The sequence below is a fragment of the Nannospalax galili genome, unplaced genomic scaffold (genome assembly GCF_000622305.1).
Source record: "Nannospalax galili isolate Female #2095 unplaced genomic scaffold, S.galili_v1.0 scaffold72, whole genome shotgun sequence".
NCBI classification, from domain to species: domain Eukaryota; kingdom Metazoa; phylum Chordata; class Mammalia; order Rodentia; family Spalacidae; genus Nannospalax; species Nannospalax galili.
The window spans coordinates 9,995,898-10,009,765 of NW_008336933.1; positions in this window are offsets into that span (position 1 = coordinate 9,995,898).

Genomic DNA, 13,868 nt, shown 5'->3' on the forward strand with positions numbered 1-13,868 from the left:
GATCCCGTTTCTCCTCCCTGTTTTCTTGCTTCATGATTTACTACCATCTCTATGCTGAAGACTTCCAATAGCCCTATTTCCCCTGGGTCTCCAGACTCCTAAATCTACCTCCCTGGGAGCTGGACACTTCTTGATGGGTGTCAGGCATCTCCTGCTTATTTGGCTAAAACAACACTCTGGTTTCTTTATCTCCTTGTGGCTGCTTCTCCTTCAATCTCTTCTGTTTTAGTAGATGGTCCCACCTTCTCCTCATTCTCTGGGACCTCAAACGCAGGAACCTACCTTTCTTTCTTCCTTTCTTCCTTCCTTCTTTCCCTTCATTTCTTTCTTATTTTTAAACTGTTTTATTATTTTTATTTTTTATGTGTATCACTGGCATGTATGTAAGTGCACCAATGTTGTGCAATGCCCATGGAGGTCAGAAGAGGGTGTCAAATTCCCCTGGAACTCGAGTTACAGAATGTTGTTAGCCACTGTATGGAGGAAAAGTTCCTTAAAGACTCTTCTGAGAGGTGATGCATATCACTTTGCCCTTATTTTGTTCACCAAAGAAAGTCATATGAGCAAGTCTGATGCCAGTAGGGGACAGATGGGTAGTGCCTTTGAGGAGGGAAACCCTCTGCCTTCCTTGTCACATTTTCTTATTCATTCCCTTTTGTCCATTTTATTTATTCTTTACCCATCCACCAGATGAGCTGTTCATGTTCACCCAAACAACTATACATGAAATAACAAATTATTTTCCCCCAAATGTCCAAAAAATAATGATGAATGTGTCCAATATATAGAGAGTGTAATGATTAATATTGTTAGCTTGGCAAGCTCTAGAATCATACAAGAAGAGCAACCTTAACTAAAGATGGCACTATTCCACAGGTTGGGGTCCTGGGATGAATAAAAAGAAAGCTAAGTGAACACAGCATTCATCACTGACTACTTCCTGATAGTGGATACAATGTGGGTAGCTGGCTCAAGCTCCTGCCACCACGACTCCCCATCATAGTGGACTGTAGCCTCAAACTGTGAGGTAAAACAAATCCTCTCCCTTAAAAAATATGAAAGGAGGGACTGAAGAGGTGGCTCAGTGTTTAAGAGCACTGGCTGCTCTTGCAGAGGACCCAGTTTCAATTTCCAGCACCTGTACAGTGGCAAGGAATAAGCTCTTGCTATAAGCAGTAAGACTTGGAGGGGAGGGTTGTCATCACAGCATAACTTAGCCTATGTTTATTATTGAACTTTTTTGTTTTGTTTTACTTTTTGAGACAAGTTCTCCCTGTAGCCCCAGTTGGCCTAGAACTTGCTATGTAGACCAGGCTGACCTTGATCTTACAAAGATCCGCCTGCCTCTATATGCCTCCTGAGTGCTGTGATTAAAGGCATAAGCCACCATGCTCAGCAGTTTGCTATTGATTTTTATTTTTATTTATTTTTAAACAAGGCCTCACTGTGTAGTCAAGGATGACCTTGAATTTCTAATCTTCTTGCCTTCACATCCTGAGTGTTGGGAATACAAGCATGAGAATTATTCTTGATGCTTTCTTTTTCCTTTTCTTTCTTGCATTTATGCACTGAGCCTGGTAGGGTTATTTTGTTGCTAGATCTCAAGCCCTACCACTTCTTCCTGTCTGCACTGCCTCAAGTCTTGTTCTAGGCCACTGTAACTGGGACTAGACTACTCTCGTCTTCTAACTGGCTCTGCTGCTTTTCTTCTTATCCCTTTGCAGTCATATTTCTGAAACGTGATGATCATTTTTGAAGTGTTAACATAAACCTTATGTCTTCAGATTACTGTTAAAATGAACCCAACTTCCCAGAGGACTCATCTTAGATTCCACCGACCTCACTATTCTCCATCTGTACCCTTCCCTCCATGTTCTTAAGCATGCACACCAGACTCGAATCACCCCTGGGCACTGGGGCTAACTTAGAAGGCATGTCAACAAGACCCCAAAACCATGTGAATTCTTCTGCACAGGGCTCATAATTATGTGTTTAAAAGATTTAATGATAATAAATTTTTCATGGAAGTGGATGGTATAGGATATACTGCTTAGCTGATTCCTTACGTAAATTTCAGCTCTTTGGTAGAAACCTTCTTAAGTATAGCACTTTTTGTCATAAAAGAATGGATCCCACAGATCCCTAATTGAAACTTGGTTGCATGATTTGTGGAACTGCCAAGACTCAGGGCCCTGTGGATGGGAGGTGCAGGGATCCAGGGAGGTCTAAGCCTAAGGTGCTGAAGCCAAGTACCTGACCAGTGGCTGGCCTTCCAGAGCATGTCCTAGGGGCTTCACTTGAAGGTGTCTGCCTGGTTCAGATATTTTTCCCATTCCTGTGACAAAATACCTTACAACAGTACCAGAAAGAAGGAAGGGTTTATGTTGTCTCATAGTTTGAGAGGGGAGATAACAATCATCGTGGCCAGGGAGGCAGCTGGTCACATGACACTCACATTCAGGAAGCAATCAGCATTGAATGCTGGTGCTCAGCTTGCTTTTCTCCGTTTTCTGTAGCCCATGGGATGGTGCTACCAATATTCAGAGTGGGCCTTCCCTCTTCAGTTAAACCTCTTTGAAAACTCCATCACAGACAGGCCCAGAGGTGTGTCTCCTAGGTGATTCCAAATCCAGTCAGGTTGACAATGAAGATTGACCATCACTGATCAAGAATGACTTTGGGGATTGTTTTCTCTATAATGGGAAAGTTGGAAGCTGCTTCAAGATACAGGCAGAAAAGAGCATTGTACAAACGGGGTGTCCCTTATAAAGATGAAATAGGTAGCCACATTCCTCCAGGGGAACCAATGATGCTTAAAAATCAGTTTTGTCCCTGAAGTGGTGTCTGTAGGCAGGAGAAAGGGGAATGAATGGATATTCAGGCCCCTCAGGCCCCCCAGAGCCTCTGCATACCTGGAAAGAGACCTTATGTTAGCATAGTCCCTCATCTTTAGCATTGCTGCCCTTCTGGACCAGCTGTACTGTGCCATGGGGCTAACTTGTCTACCCTGGGAAGTTTACAGCACTCCTGCCTCTGATCATCAGATGCCAGCAGCACCTCTGGCCTAGGACGAGAGTTAGAAATGCTCAGCATAACAAATATGTCTTAAGATATTGTTAAATGTCATTTGGGGAGCAAAATTGCCCCTAATTGAGACCACTGTGTTAGGTAGAAATTCCCTCCAGGGCTGCTGCTGCTGCATGAAGCAGGAACCCCTCCACTTACTACCCCCCAAAACTCAAAGGTTCAGTGTCAGGCTGTAAGGTAAAGGCAGCAGAGGCCTGATTAGCAGTCTGCCAGAACAGCTTTTGCCCCGGTAGCCCATGTGTCACCCTAGTCAGCTTCCAACTGCTGGAGGAGCCACCCAGAACCCCACATATTCTCTGCTGCAGTGCCTACTGTGGTGTTATGTTTGCCACTCCTCAGTGATGGAACTCTGATCCCACCCACTGAGGCAAGGAGCAGGTGGTATATTGGAACAGGTGAGCTGGGCTGGGTGCTTGTGGGTCAATCTCACAATGTGTTTCAGCACTTGGGATCTCCTGGCAATGGAGCCATGAGCCTTTGGAGGGAAGGGATGGACTTGTGATGTTAACTGTAGGTATGGGAGGCCTTGAGTCAGACATGATAGGGACCAAAATGAGCAGTTATTGACATCTGGAGCAGGGTAGAAGGACACCTCAATTACAATGGCTTATTCAACCAACCAAGCAATTTATTGTCAGTTTGTATTGTCAGCTCCTTGGATGTATTTGGAGATTAAAGTTGTCTTTTAAAGACAGAAAGAATAAGATATAAATGTTGTCTTCCCTGGCTGGGATTTGGCTCTTCCTGTGGTAAATGTTGGTGCTGGGAAGCACTCATGTGTTGAAGGTTCTGGTTGACTGGGTTTGGTGGCTAGCAGGAAGGTTGACTTTGTCTTTTTCAAGAGGAGGTTGAGGATTCCAAACAAGATTTTTCCTCAGGTATCAGATGGGGGTTGACTGGAGCCTGGTGGCAAGGTCCCTGCATCAGCTCCTGGAGCAATAGGCATCTAGGGTCACATTGGGTGGTTTGCATCACTTCCCTAGACTCTGCCCAGTGTGCCCCGGTGAGTGTGTGCAGGCTACTTACCCCATTCTCCCTGCCTACATGTGTGACTGATGCTATTTCCCAGGAAAATAGTGCCTTGTGTGCATTTAAAAGATGTTTATTTAGGGGCTGGAGAGATGGCTCAGGGGTTAAGAGCATTGACTGCTCTTGTAGAGGACCCGGGTTCAGTTCCCAGCACCTACATGGTGGCTAACAACCATCCGTAACTCCAGTTCCAGGGGATCTGGCACCCTCTTCTGACCTGCGTGAGCAGTCCACAACATGGATGCATTTACATATATGCAGGCAATACACTCATATGCATACAATAAAAATAATAAATACAGTATTTAAAAATTTTATTATTTTTCACTTATGTGTATGCGCATGCAAGTACAGGTGCCCATGGAGGCCAGAAGAAGACTTTAGGTCCACTAGAGCTGGAATTATAGGTGGTTGTGAACCACCTGATGTGGGTGTTAGGAACTGAACTCAAGTCCTCTGGAAGAGCAGTACATACGCTTAACCTCTGACTGAGCCATTTCTCTAGTCCCCTGTGTACATTTTTTAAGTGATGGGGTTGGTGACTTTCCAAGGGTTCCTTGGCCTCTGGGTTCTAGGACCAGGTTGTGAAAGGTTAATTAAACATTGCTGAGAAGGTGGAGTGGCCTTACGATTTGAATTGCTGTCATTCAGTGAAGCCAGAAAATGAGGTCAGAGGGCCAGACCCACCATGGGGGTGCTGGTGAGCAGTGGTTTGGAAGCATTTCCCCAAACTCTTTGGCATTTCTTTGGCAAAAGATGCACTCTGCTCACCCTTTGGATATGGGCCAGCTCTAGTGACTTATTTTGAACAGGAGGATGCGGCAGAAACGAAGCCACATGACTTGAAAGAAAGCTAGGCCATTCAAGGCGACACAACTGCTTGGCTGTCTTTTCCCTCTATCTGCCTGGATGTCTCTATTTCCCTGCTCTCTCTGTTTCTCTCTTCTGACTTGTTCCATCAGAGACAGGCCCATGCGGGTGTTCAGTTGCAGCTCTGGCTGAAGCCCCCCTCGCCCCACACCACCTTCAAGCACTTGACAGAGTGGGTTTGCAGGTGTTGTCAGCCCCGAGCTTCCAGCCATTCTGTCCAGTGCTCAGTGGAATTGAGAACAACATTAATGCCATTGTGGTTTTAAGGTACTTTGCTTTGGGGTAGTTTGTTATGTATCAGTAGATGACTGGAGGAGATAACAGGGACATTAACACGATGAACAACTTCCACTTACTGTGTGAGCACTTAACCTTATGCTCAGGCCCTTGATAGTTTACATAGATTATTTCTTTTTATCTTTACAGCATGTGAGATAAGCTAAACATTGTGTGTTATTAATGACATTAAAAATGAGGTCCAGCGGCTGGGGAGTCGGCTCCGTAGGTAAAGGCCTTTGGCATGTAAGGGTGAGGACCAGTGTTTGGATCCCCAGAACCCATATAAAAGCTGGATGCAGTAGTGTGCGTCTGTAATCCCAGTGCACCTGCAGCAAGATGGGAGGCAGAGGTAGGAGAATTCCCAGTAGTGTGTGGGGTCAGCTAGCCTGGCTTATGCAGTGGTGAACAGCTAGGGACCCTGCCTCAAACAAGGGAGAGGGCAAGGACTGTCATCTGAGGTTGTCCTTTGATCTGCACATGTGTGTCATGGCACCCACACACCTGTGCATGTACACACACACACACACACACACACACACACACACACACTTTAAAAAATGAGACCCTAGTGGTTCTTGAGAAATAGCATCAGGATTCAAATCTGGAGACTTTGCTCTACATGATACTGAACAACTAGCCAGTTGGGTTGGTGAAAAGTCCTTGCCCGTGTCCTGGGACTGCTGTTCGAGGGCAGCAGGAGGTGTACTGTGGTCACAGCTTCATGCTGCCCAGTACCATCTGCTGCTTTTGAAGCTAGTTCAGCTCCATCCCACCTCCTGTTCCTACCCTGCTGGGACACTCTGGCTGGTCTCTGACTGGCTCTCTCATCCTTTATCTGCGTGGCAATGCTTCTTGAAGCCTGGCCCAGGATACTGTGCCTGGGTAAACATGCAGATTCCAGGATCCCTCCTCAGGCTCATTCATAGAAGGAGCATCTCTGGAGGGGCCCAGGAGCCTGCATTTGTTCCCAGCTCCCTCTGTAATTGTCCTGCAGAGATCTTGAGATTAAGGATTTAGGGACAAATGCAAACTTCTGGAGACCCCAGAGAGCCTGTTGGTCTCAGGCTTCTTCATTCCTGCAGGGCACAGAGAGGCCACCACAGAAGCCCAGGGCTTGTGGTCAAGCTCCCTACATGCCAAAGACTGGCAGATTTTTCTCCTGTTCTTGGAACTGACAGAAACAACGGAATTTGTTGGGGCTTTGTTTTCTATATGAAGTCATCCTCATGGATTTCATGGGATAAGACTTTCAGAGTATGGGGATTTGTTTTCTTGATTTGAAGACCTTTGTCCCTGCACACCTGACTTTATAGAACCTTCAAGACAAAGGCAAATGAACCCTAATACTACCTTATCCTCTGGAATTTAAGCAGATCAGTTGCTGCAGCTGTGAATCCAGATGATGAGTAAGTGAAGGGCCTTTGATGGCTGCAGACTGTTGTTAAGATCCCCCTGAGGGACACACACAAGGACGACGGTGCCAGCTGTGATTCTTTGGTCCAGACAGCATGGAGGACACCATATGCTTCACCTCTCCTCAGCAGCTCTCATTAATTGTGATGTGTCAGGAGCACGATTCAAATCATGTAATTCAAACCATTAGTACAGTGGGGATTCCGTGTCTATGCCTGTGGGAGCATGGTGGCAGCTTGCCAGAGATGCAAAGAAAGAAACAACCACACCAAATCTCCTCTGTCAACCCACAGCTAACGCTAATGATGTGAAAGGGCTGCAGAGGTGGGAGGAGGGCTCTTCTGAGAGGCGTTGGCAGCCTGCTGGAAGAGATAAGGGGCTCATAAACAGACAGAGCAAGGGTACTCTGGGAACAAGTCATGTCTCTGCAGTGAATAAAGGGTCATAGGATCTTGAAGGAGTGGGCATGGAAGCTGCTGGGTTGTCAGAGAAGACCCCATGCAGGAGATGGGTCTGGAGTGACATTTGAAGGACAGGTAGACCTTGGTCCAGTGGGAGGACTTTGGGAAAATCCTCCATGCCTTCAAAAGGAGGTCTGTTTTCAGATGCTGACTTGCGCTCACAGCACACTGAGAGTGATGCTTCCTTGTACCTTGTACTCGAGGGTCTCCCTTACCTTACCCCATTCTAAGCCCTGCTGGAGCCACAGGTTCATGTGGAGAGACTGGACATACTGGGATGATAGCCTTACTGATGGAGGATGCATTCCAAGACCCTCAGTGAATTTCTGAAACCACAGGTAGCACTAAATCTTGGATATGATAGAGTCATTTTAATTCAATATTAGGTAAGAGATTAGCAACAACAATAATACAAGAGAGCAATTATAGCAAAATACTGTAATGAAGTTGGCAGAACCGTTATTCTTGTACTTTGGGGCAGTTAGTAAAATAAAGATTGACTGCAAGAGTGTTATGTAACACTGTTCCTGGGAAGACTGAACATGTCTTCTCAACCCAAATAGGGAACCAATGATAGATCAAAGGAAGGATACCACCAAAGTTCAACTTGGTGAACCAGTGAATTTTATTGGGGTTATTTACAGGTGCAGAAATGACTCAAAGACAGTGGCATCACGAAAGCCCACCCCAGTGTGGGTGACAGCACATGAAAGCAGGGAACCTGGAGCTCATTGCACAACCTGCAGGCAGATCAGCAGGTTGGAGGCAGCCCTACTGGTCTGAGAATTTCCTAGGCAGCTTGACTTGTCTGAGAGTCTCTTAGCAGTCCTTACCACTTATAGATGCTCTGTGAGGGAGGGGCTTAGTGAACCTGGTCAGTTTCAGGGACTTCCTGAAGCTATTGACTTTTTTACTTCCTGAGCTTAAGGAGCTTCTCTGGAGGATGACATGTTTCACCTCACCTTAGAACATCCTGGCTCTCTCTCCCCCACCCTGCGCCCCCACCTCCCTTTAAAATGTCTATTGTTTACCTCCCTTTAGAATACCCTGAGTCTTAAAGAGCTTCCCTCCAACTTGGAAGGTTTTATATAGGAGGAAATTGATGCACAACAAAGAGCTATGATACTACAAGTCACCCTGAAAACCCAAATGGTAAGTGATGACTAGGAGGGTAGCATATACACTGTGAATACACTGATGATTATATTTCACATGGGATAGAGTGGGACAACATAAATTTTTACTGTACCATTAGGAATGGTGCACAGTTTAAAACTTCTGAATTGTTTGTGGAGATTTCCATTGTTTTTGGACTGCAGGTAATTTCAGGTTCCTGAAACCATAGAAAGCAAAACTTTGGATAACAGAGACTATTTAACTGTTTTGCATCTTCCTTCCCTGGGGAGTGGAGAATGCACATGATTTGAGTAATGAAGGCTGAAGGTGGCTTTTCACATGCTCCACAGGAAGAGGCTAGCTCCAGTCCCTTCTATGGATCCTCACAGTTGGATTTTTTTTCAAGGCTCATCAACTTCATAGCCACAATAGTTGGTGACCAAAATGAAGCCAGAGTATGATTTTTACCCTTTAGAGTTCGGGAGACCTTGCTGGGTATCTTTTGCCGGGTATGGAGTAGATAAATGAATACATCCTCTTCTTGGGAGGTGCAACCAAGACACATTCTGTGGGGCTGCTTCCCTGGCCTCAGAGAACCAGTGAACACTTGACTTAGCCCCACAGCAGACTTACCCTCTGCCTTGGCATCTTCCCTGCATCCTGTAGTGGATGCCACTGTTGACTCATATGGTGGTATTGAGCATCTCACTTCCATTCACGGTAGCCCACTCTTTAGTTGTCTTTCAGAGCTGATGGAGCAAGTGCTGAGGAAATCCTCCACACCAGAAACATCAGTACTCAGGGACTCAGGGTGGTTGGTGTGAGCCTCAAAGGCCTGCTCTGAGAGCAAAACTGACCAGATCCCCAGCTGTAGCGCTCCGTCCTTTGCTTGTACTGAGACTGAGCCGCCTAAAGTAGCTCACTGCCAAGGATCAAGTATAATGGGAGACTAAGGTGTCCGTGGTTAGAAAGCCTGGATCCCTTGTGAAATGACCGGAGCTCAAGGGCTCCCCATGGATTAGCAGATGCTTCCTTGAAACATCTGAGCACTTAAAGGTTTCTACTCAAGCCTCTGTCCCTCTTTCCTCTCACAGTTGAACCTGCATTGATGGTCTATAGACTTATTTCCCTTAATTTATGGATTTTTTTCTCCCTCCCTTCCTCCCTCCCTCCCTCCCATCCTTCCTTCCTTTTTCCTTTTTTTTTCTTGGTTATTTTGAGACAAGGTCTCCCTGTAGCCCCAGCTGACCTGGAACTCACTATGTAGACCACTCTGGCCTTGAATTCACAGAGATCCACTTGCCTCTGCCTTCCAAGTGCTGGGATTAAAGGTGTGCACCATGCCTGGCAATTTATGCATTTCTTATAAAATTCATATGCAGTCTCTTATTTTCTGGATAGGCTGACTAGACTCCAGTGGATGAACTTGCATCAAGGGACATTTGGTTATAAAAGCTTGACTTGCTAGGCCTTAACATATATGACAGAATGAATGAAATCCAGTGTGGGGGACTTCTGTGTGCAGATAGAGGAGGGGGTCTAAATATAAATAAGATTTATTGTATGAAATACACAAAAATTCAATAAAAATATACATTAAAAATAAAATAAAATTCACGTGCCTTTGATTTCAGTCTGTTAACCACTTTTTGGAAGATCTGGACTAACAAAACTGTAAGTTGTATCTTACAAAACTGCTAAGGACTTGAAAACGTCAACTCAGGCAGTGCTGGTGATGGAAGACCTCAAATGGATTTTTCTGGTGACTAAAAGAGACACACTGGTAGCCACAGACTTCCCACTGGCTTTAGGTGAGACAGACCTTATGTCAGATGCAGGAGTATTTCTGGTTTGTAAGCTACTTGGAGAAAGTTGACCAGAGCCCTGGAGCTGTGACAAAACTCCAGAGCATCTCTCCACTCCAAGGCTGTGGTGAAGACTGAGACTCTCTTCATCCCTGTCTCTGTCTCCAGTGTTTTGGGACCGGGCTCTGAACCAGGGGTCAGACCTACAGACACCACCCAGGTGGGTGAGAGGTCACGCCACTTTGCTGGGTCAGAAGTAAAGATGGAGTCTATCTACTTGTCTTTCTGACTGGCTACAGCTGCTGGGAGGTGTTAGGACTGCCCTGGGGGGTGAAATGCTAGGTTTGGCAGATTGGGGAGTTGCCCTTCGCACTATCATCTTCCTTTCCTTTTCTCTCATTCCTCAGTGTTCCTTTTTCCTTACTCCCCTTCCATCCCTCCCTCCTTCCTTTCCTACCTTCCTTCCTTCTCACTTGTTTTCTGTTGTGCAAACCTCAAGGGTTACAGGGAAGAAGCCCATCCTTACATTTTTCCTTGTTCAGGTGACATGAATGAGCTTATGTTCAAAGGATGACCCCTTGAGCTCCAGGGGCCACTTTTGTTCTGTAGAAGGCTGTCATTGGTTCCTGCTGTCAGGGGTAGAACATGGTAATATCTAGTTTACACTGAGGATGACGAATCATGTGAATGCAAGATACAAATAGTTTTGATGGTTTTGTGTCATCTCGAGTGGACACAGGAAGTCTCTGTATTAAAAAAAATGCTTGGGAGAATTGTGTCAATAATTTACTACAGATGGAGTGAGGGACAAGGAGTTGGGGATCAGGTAGGCAAAGATGAACCCCTTTGATAACTTGAGACCATTAAAATACGGTCTAGGTACTGAGTTCCAAACTCTCCCTGAATACAATGTAAGCTTTTTGTGCCTGAAACTCTTATCACGTGACTATTTTGTGACTGGTCAGCATGAGTTCCTGGGTTCAGAAAGTGTCTTTCACATTGGTGCAGGACAGAGGCTGCTGAATATATTAAATTGAGAGATGGGGCGGTGGGGAGAGGTGTGCAAGAGGGGAGAGGATCTAAGTACCATCAAACTATATTGTATGAAAATTGCAAATATTCAATAAAAATAAATAAAATGCCCCTCAAAGATGTAGGAGATGCACAAGAATTCAATTAAAAATGTATTGTAAAAAACTGGTGGTATAGCCAGGCTCAGGAGGCAGAGGCAGGCAGATCTCTGTGAGTTCAAGACCAGCCTGGTCTACATAGCGAGTTCTAGGCCAGCTGGGGCTACAGGGAGACCCTGTCTCAAAAGCCCAAAAAGGAAAAAAAAAAAAACCTCAAAAAAAAATCTCTTTGTAGGAAGAGACTGAGGTGGGAGGAAAATGCTTTGTGGAAAACTATTGGAGAAAAAAAAAGATAAAGACAAAAACAGAGCAAAACCCTAGGGAATTTAGGGTGGATTCTGCTCTTACAGAATCCTCATTTTCCCTCACTTTTCACCCTTCTGAGACTTTTTCCTCCATCAGAGGATTCCCCCCCCCACTGTCCTCTTTTTTTTTTCTGCCCTCAGAAGTCTCTGCTTCCCCCACAGAGACTTATTTTAGTAACTTGACTATAGTTAACACAGTCCTTGATTCCTGTAACTTCCCATTAGTTACTGATAAGCTTTGGGAGGACACAGGGCAGTCAGGCCTCCCAGCTGGTGGGATATCTCTGTTGCACTCTCTCTTTAACAAAGAATGCTCCACTGATTTGGAGTGTAGTGATGAGGTCAGAACCAGCATGTGTATGTTTTAGTCCAAGAGAAACATTTGCTGAGGAGTACAGGGTGCAAGGTATCCTTTGCCTGGTTACCTGCATGGCCCCTGAGGAAGGTGGAACCCACACTACCCTTCAGAGTGTTTCTAGGGCTTTGCACAGAATTGTTTCATCAAGGCAAAAGTCACCACGCCTCGGGCGGAAGGCCCAGGCACAACTCAGAGGTGCTGTGCGGCATGGCATCTCTTTAGAATGTGAAGTCTGGGACAACATGCCGGGATCCTAAGGCAGGCTTACCACATCTTTGCCTGGTGACATTGGGCAAGTTAACCTGACTGAGCTTCAGTTTCCATATCTGAACCATGGGAATAATAACTTGTTTAGAATTACTTAAGGATCCCAGTTTCTACACTTGGTTTTTAAAATTTTATTTATTATTTTTATTTTATGTGTATGCATGTATTGCCTGCATGTAGGTAAGTGCACCTGTGTCATGCAATGCCCGGATGACAGAAGAGACTGTCAGAGCCCCTGGAACTGGAGTTACGGACAGTTGTTAGCTGCCATGTGGGTGCTGGGATTCGAACGCTGGGTCTTCTGCAAGAACAGTCAGTGTTCTTAACCGCTAAGCTATCTCTCCAGCCCCCAGTTTCTACATTTGTAAAGTGGAGACAATAACATTGAAATGCAGCTGAGAATTAATGTGTACATGTCAGCCTGCCACATGCTTCCTGTCAGCTATTATTAGTATCATTACTAATTTATTGGTATGTGTGTGTGCACATATAGAGGTCAGAAAACAACTTTTGGGAGTCAGTTGGTTCTCTCCTTCTATCATATATGTCCCCAGGATCAAACTCAGGTCATCAGGTTTGTGCAGTAAGCATCTTTACCTTCTGAAGCATCTGACCAGCCCTACCATTGTCATTTTTAATGGGGTACCTTCAGCACTGGAGTGGGCCAAGTTGGAGAATCAGAATCACCTGTACAAGAGCTTTCACAGGAGGTAATGTACACACCCAGTCTTTAGCCCATTCACTTTGCCGTTTGTTGTCATTGTGTTGATCTTGCAGAAGACACTTCATAACTATTTTTGCCAATCCTTACAACTGCCGTGTACTGTGGACTTTCCATTCATAAATACACTGGGGCTCAGGCAGCCAAGAACCTTGCCTGAGGTCACCTGCCAGGCAGTGGAGGAGAGAGAATTGGACAAAAAGTTCCTTCTCCATGTCATATGGTCTTTTGCCCCATTTCCTATGTCAGGCCCGGCCACCCACAGTCATATTCTCAGGTCCTGGAGGCCTTCACACTGCGGGTATTCAGTTTTGCATAGGCAAAACTAGCTGAAGGTTACACAATGCCTCTGCTTAGAAAGAGCCTTAAATTGTAGTACCTATGAGAACGAATTCTCCAACAAATGAGGTGTGCCCTCTGAAACCATAGCAGCCTGGATTAATAATCCATAACCACACTGCACATGAGGCTAGAATGATGAAATAGTGTGATCAGGTTAGGGTAGAGAGGATGCAATTTTCCCAGAAATTTTAATTAACATCCCAGTGGTGCTAGAAATAAATGAACTCCCCAAGAGGTCTGGAGGGACTGAGTCACTAGGATTTGAGCTGCTTTTCTTTCTGCTCTTGGGGCAGCCTCTGCTCTTACTCCCTGCCCAGGGCTATCTCTTATCTTCTCTTTCCTCTTTTCCTGCCAGTGTGTGTATGTACATGTGTGCATGTATGTATGTATTTATGCATGTGTGCATATGCATGTATGAGGCAAAGGGCTCAGATAGCCTTCTTGATAGGGATAGACATAGAAAGTAAGTACTAATTAAACTCTTTTTTAAATTTTTTTTATTATTTTTATTTTGTGTATTTGAGTGTATTGCTTGCATGTGTGTAAGTGCACCCATGTTGTGCAATGCTTGTGGAGGTCAGAAGAGGATGTTGGATCCCCTAGGATAGTTGTTAGTCATCACGTGGGTGCTGGGAATTAAACACAGGTCCTCTGCAAGAATAGCCAGTGCTCTTAACTGCTGAGC